Genomic DNA, 7,171 nt, shown 5'->3' with positions numbered 1-7,171 from the left:
TTAAAATTTAGCTTCACTGTTTTTTCTTTTTTCTTTTTCGTTTTGTTGTTCCATCTTACCGCCACATATGAGTGAATGCGTTCTCGTCAGTGTAGTGAATGGTTCGGTTTGGTATAATGTATTACTTTTTATGGTATTGCATAATTATTAATTTAATATACAAAGAGATGTAAATCTTGATTTTGTACATATCTTTTATACCTTGTACGTTTTCGTACGATATTGTATGCTGCATATATTTTCCAAACTTTGTATGGTATTGTTTGTTAATGTATGTCCTTTTTATATATTCTAAAAAATTAATAAATTATTTAAAAAAAAAAAAAAAAATCTGTGGTAAAGTTGTTAAAATTTAGCTTCACTGTTAAATATTTTACTGTGACAAATAACACTTTGGATAACAGATTTAGGGAGTAATGCTCTGCACAACTGGCCTGGCATCCAAAGAGTTACACAAGTAATTGTGACACGGTATCTCAAAATGTTTTGGCGTACATGTTCATTCAAATTTAGGGATTACAGCACCTATCTCAGCCAATTCCTTCTGCCTCTCCTTTCGTCTCTGGTGTCCATTTTTTCTAGGTTGCTGTAAATATCACAATGTTTTATGGCTCACAATAATGTATAGAAACAGCGTGAATGGGTTTACAAAGTTACCAAAAAAGTACCACACAGTACTTTATTGCAGTGTATGTATGACAAAGAAAAATAAATGGGCTGATGAATTTTTCAGAACACTAAGAACACTGATGAGAGTGATAGGAGTTTATAACCCACTAAAGGGGTTAGGTATGGACGTTTATTTACTACAAGAATAAGTTTGTTTAGCATGATTTTAGAATTTAACCTTTCCTTATGTAAGCTTACACTTTAATATTTTCTGGCCTACATGGTTAAAATACACATATTGTATAGGTTTACTAAGGGTTTAGAAACTTTTCCAAAATGTATTTATTTTTATTTAGGAAATAATTGGGATATAATTACTTTTCTTTGTTTCATTTTTACCGTTATATCATGTTATGTGATGCAAAGTTTGCCCTTAACTAGATATCTATGAATCGCTTAAAAAAATTGATTTCCCTAGTTAAAGTTTAAGCTGTTTCTAAGGTTGTCTCCTAAATGTAACTATAGCAAAAATACAAATATTAGTCCATTCTTCCATGGCAACAAATGTGTCCATGCCCTACATTCAAAGGATTAAAGATAGTTTACTTTCATTCAGTATTTTAACAAATTCATGTTGTGAAGTACGAGGCAGTCTACTGTATTTCGGGGCAGCTGCGTATCTGATTAATAGCTTAGAAACAAAAATAATCAATGTATTTTCATCTAATCTACATAATGTTGATTTATTGTGGAATCAACTGTTAATGAGGCCCCTGGGAATCAGCGTAGCTAAATGGACAGGGAGCATGTATGTGTGTGGGTTAGTGCATGCTCAGGGCATGTCCGTGTTTTGATTGGGGTATGTTAATTGAGGGGGTGGGAGACCCTAGGTGATATAAGGTGCCCTCTGGGTGACCCCGGTCACTGTCCTTTTTTACAGACACGGCCAACAGTTTTACCTGCTTCCCACCCTCCCTCCCTATTTTTTGTGCACTAACTTTCTTTCTTTTGTCACAGCTGGCGGTTTGTGTGTCCTTGCCGGTCTGGTTTTGGTAAGTGATGGAGTTTGGATGCTGGTGTAATGGAAGGCTCAATCCTCCCCTAACCTCTGGTGTTTTATTGGACGTGCCCACCGAGCTTGTTGGACGGCTGGTGGTTAGCATTGGTGGTGGGACAGCGAAAGGTAGCTGTCAATTTGGTTTGGACGAGGGGGGAGGTGAGTACCTGTGGTCTGGATTGTGCAGTGTGAGAGGCCGGCAAGGACGAGGTTAATTCGGTTCCTGTGTTGGTTATGATTTGAATATGTTATGGTAATGTGTTATGTATATTTTGTATATTTGTATTTATTGGTTATTGTTTATCATTCTTATTGGTTTATGGTGTTTTGGGCCAACACAGTGTTTTATGGTTTTATAATAAAATTGTGCTGTGGCCTGCTTTATCCAATTTCGGTCTCCGTGTCGTTATTTGGTGGGTTAAACTGGTATGGGGTTACAATGCACAATACACACTACCTACATACATGCAATATGATACAAATGTTACATTGCATAATTATTTCTCCAAGCCTGGAGCTACCAAACTCGCCTATGCCCACACATTTGTCAGAAATATAATAACATTAACATAGATTTTTATGGAAAAAAGGTTCTAAACCATATGAGATCCCCAACAATAAACTCAAAGTAAACTCAAAAATACTGTGGAGACCCACAGTGGTGGTCGTTTGTGTGAAGGGTCTTGTTGAGGGTGGTTTGAGTGGCTTGTAAGGACTACAGTAACCATTGGAGTGTGATGGAAGATGTGGCCATCATTTTATTTTAAGTTATGGTGATGCATATCAAAATAAATTATATATCGTAATTAAATATACCTACAGTGCTGTGATAAAAGTATTTTAAATGATTTAAATGCTTCAGGTCATCCAACTATAAGACAAAGGCAAATGGGGGAGTAAGCACAAAATGCAGCTTTTAATGTATCGTTTCATTCTTGGCAGAATAGTTTTAGTTCAGCCACACCGGAGAGTTTTCAAGCATGAACTTCATTTCTTTCTATACAATTAAAACATGCATTTTATGTTTACACATACACTATATGGACAAAAAAAAATTGGGACACCTGACCATTACACCAACAGGGACTTTTATGACATTGCATTCTAAATACATAGACATTAATATGTAGTTAGTTCCCCCCTTTGCAGCTATAACAGCTTCCGCTCTTCTGGGAAGGCTTTCCACAAGATTTTGGGAATTCTGTGGGAATTCTTGCCTACTTATCCAGTAGAGCATTTGTGAGGTCAGGCACTGATATTGTACAAGAAGGCCCGCATCTCGCAGACATCCACCGGCTGCCAGAGAGGAGGATCCAGGTCTACTTCAGCGCTTACATATATATAGGTAAAATAAAACTTGTGTTGCATATAAACCTCTGACTCTCAAGTTTTAGACTATGGCCTCTTGTTCAAACATTTATCCTCTGAAATAAACTTCATTCCTCTACTTTGTTAAATCTATTCATGTATTTTAATGTTTCTATTACATATCCCCTCTCTCTTGTTTCCTCAACTTTGTGCATATTATGACCCCTTGGTCTTTCCTGATAATTGTTATCCTGCAAATCATTTACCTTTTAAGTAGTGTTCCGCTTAACTCTCTCCAATATGTCAATATCCCTCTGGAGATGGGATCTCCACAACTATATACAATATCATAGCTGAGGTCTGACAAGAGATCATTTCTGTACCCCACCTGCTTATGCCACTAGTTATACAACCCAGCACCCTGCTTCATTTTTCCAACAGTTATTGCATTGCCTGCTTACCTTTAAATGCTCAAAAATAACAGTGCCCCAAATGCTATATTCTTTCAAGTTCCTATTTTTTAATTCATTAACATTTAGTTACATAGCCAAAAAAAGTTTGCCAATGGTTTTGCCATGACATTCCAAAGCTCTTTTAATAACTTTGGATGTATCACATTGCATCCCATAGATTTGCTTACTTCAACTTTGGAAGTTCAAATACAATTTCTTCCTCTGTAAACTCTGTTTCTTTTTCCTAACTGGGGTCCCTTCTCCTCCCTCTGGAAAAATCTAAATCTAAATATTTGTTTAGGCGGTCAGCTAGATCTTAATCTTACTCCCTTCATTTGTCTTTAGTCTAATTATCCCCCCTTTACTTTTTCCATATATATATATATATATATATATATATATATATATAAAAAAATGATGTTATCACCCTTTTGTTAATCTGAAAATGTTCTGCTCTGCATGTGCTTTGGTGCATTTAATAATACATTTTGCCACCCTAAGCTTAGCTTTATATTTGCTCCCAGTAGCTTCCTTTTATACAACTTTATTGCCACTCTTGGATTCCATTTACAGATGTCCAGGCCAACAAGGACTCATCCACATAACTTTCCATGTTAGCCTTTCTAAAATCTAAAATCTCTGTGTAATGCAAACTCTGTACGTATATTTACCCCTCCGGGACCACGGCTTTTTACCATGTTTGCGCTAAATGACCAGAGCAATTTTTGTGTTTTTGCTATGTCTTTATTCAACTGTGATTGGCCACTAACGTATTTAGTGCATCGCCACAAAATATATATTGTAAGTAGGACTTTCTTCTGAAATAATAATTATATATATAAACCATCATTTAGTATGCAAAATATCTAAAAATGTGGGGAACATTAGGAAAACAAATAAGTTTCACCTATAAAAACTATACATAACCAGTGCAAATGGAAAATAAAACTCCAAAAATGTAAATTGGCATTTGTACTGTTTTTGGAAACACCTCATGTACCTGGTATTTTCATTAATTTTGGCACTTACAGGGTTAAATAGGAATGACACGCATCACTGGAGAAAAAAAAAAAGAAAAACTACGAAACAAAAGTATATATTTTTGGAAAGTTGACATCTCAAAATATTTCACTAGGGGAGATCCGGGAAGAAGCGGACTAAGAAAGAGGATAGAAAATACGAGAAGGTAGGGAGACATTCAGAGAGCATGAGAGAGAGAGTGGTAGTAAATGTGGGCGTCAGACAGCAAATTTTGTTTCCAATGTTTTCCCCCGATTTTCACCCAAGAAAAACTTTTCTATCTTACAAATAGCTTGTGGCAAGATGACGAGGAAGCTTAAGGAGATACAGAAAAAAAATAGAAGAAGGAAAGGTTTGAATTATTTTAGAAGTGATCAGTTAAGTGTCAGAACTTACTGGGACATAGTGTGCATAACAGCTGATAAGTGTTTTCAATATTTACCTATGTCAATTGTACTCATGGTTTTTCCTCACTAAATTTTATTGATATAAAATTAATGTTACAAAACATGATTGTGTTTTTTGTCACCATCTGCTGCTAATAGAGTTGAATGCTCTTGTCTAGTATGAGGAAATCCTTAAAATTCTTACCTTAGCTATAGGCAAGTTCTCACATACTTGAGATGCATGTTGTGTTGACCACAAATTTCGTAATGAGATCTATTATTTTAAACCGCACATTGTGCAATCACTTTTTGAAGTGTTTTCATAGGTAGTTTACTCTTCATAGCAAAGATTGAATCATTTATATAACAACTTACAAAATATGTTAAAGAACCACAAGAGAGCTACCATTTCAATCTTAACCATTTACAAGGGTGCTATATATTTTTGTTGCAATGGACAGACAAGAGACTTTTTCTTCAAATGCTCAGTATCAAAATTATGGGATGTGTCATTTGTTGTGCCGTATAATAGAAACAAGCGTATTTTCACGACAAGAGACATCTAATATTAGTCATTATTTCTTAATTGAATACTTCTGTGAATTTAAGTAGCACGTTGTTGCAAGAATACGTGGGTTTTTAAAAAAAATATCTTTGTCGTAGTCACCCTTTTAAGATAAGACCTTTAACCCCTTCAGTCCCCTATGGACATACCGCTACGTCCAAAAAACGCATCCCAAGAATCCCCTATGGATGTACCGGTACGTCCTGCCCTTCTTGCAGCGGCAGGGACACATCCTGTTTGACAGCCTGGACTCCCCCCTGACAGCAGAAGCCAGCATTGCTGACTTTCTGCTGTCCGATCTCATGTAACAGCTTCCAGCACGAACGGCGGAAAACTGTTACATTTTTAAACGCCGATTGTGCGATCGGGCATTGGAGGGCAGGATATCCCCTGCAGGGTCTGTCCAGACCCTTCTGGGATATCCGATCGCTCCGATTAGGCACAAACACTGTGATCTCTATGCAAGTCTGTGGGGACTTGCATAGAGAACACAGTGTGATCGGTGCAGGGGGATCGCAGGGAAGAGAGTGAGAAACCATGTTTCTCACCCTCCTCTCATGCTGAAACACAAAACGAAGAAAAAAAGAAGGTTAGTGATTTAAAATAAATAAATAAATCACTAAAATATTACAATTAAGAATAATAATAATAAAAAAACAATAAAGTGAGCTAAGTGATGTCATTGTGAAATCACTGGCATTAATAACATGTTCAAGATGTTTCTAAGAGGACCTCTAACCATTTTTTTAAAATATATAAAAAAATACAAAAAATAAAATACATTTTTTTAAAAAAAAATATTAAAAAGATAAAAATAATAAAAAAAAAGAAAACCCTTACATCCCATTGCCCTAATACAACTAAACACTATAACCCTCCTGCCCCATTCACAACCACCAAACCTGTTAAGCCATAAGCATAAAAATTCTACACCTTATAGTATGTTCCCTATAAATGCTGGGAAAGTATGGAAAATCTATATAAATTAGGTATTTCTGAAATCAGGACACCTGAATTGATAAACTTGGAGGGGATTTTCCATTACTTTACCTAATTTTGTGAGGAGTCAGAGGGAAAATTTATAAAAAGTTAGGTGTTTTTTTCTAATTGTCTCTAAATTTCTCATCCTAGATTTTCAGCTAATCATCTAATTATGGTATCAAAAGAAAGCGCTGTCTCTCCTTGAAAAAACAATACATAGTTTACATGGGTACACTATTGACAGGAAAGGAGAATAATCGCTGAACCAACACAGCGCAAAAATGGCAAAATTAATCCGGGACTTGAGGTACCAAAAACCCCTGGGATTGAAAGGGTTAAATAATTACCTGATTACACTGCAGTAATCAATGAAGGAATAAGGAGTTATGTATAAACAGTTTAGAGTGATGAGTACAAATAAGTACTCTGTTTAGAGTATAAGATTAACAAACCTGGTGCACTGGTAACAGAGAGAATGTAGTGATTATTGAGACCTGGTACAATCTGCAAAATGATTTTGATTTTGTCAGGATATTTGTTATACAGAAAGGATATACAAGGCAGAAAAGCAGGAAATAACTTTTAAAGGTTAATCTGATACATGATACGAATGAGAGCCTAGAGACAGTTGCGTGAGTAATTCATGTTAGAATTTAGCAGCAACAGCCAAAGCCAACATTTATGAGAAAGCATTATGAAGACACATTTCATTGGGAGTGTATGTCAAAACAGACTGATAAAGGAGAGTATAGGGGAAACAGGCTACATAGGGCGAGTATGACGATGCAGAGAC

Source organism: Spea bombifrons, chromosome 2 (assembly GCF_027358695.1).
Source record: "Spea bombifrons isolate aSpeBom1 chromosome 2, aSpeBom1.2.pri, whole genome shotgun sequence".
Lineage (NCBI taxonomy): Eukaryota > Metazoa > Chordata > Amphibia > Anura > Pelobatidae > Spea > Spea bombifrons.
This window is presented reverse-complemented; position numbering follows the sequence as displayed.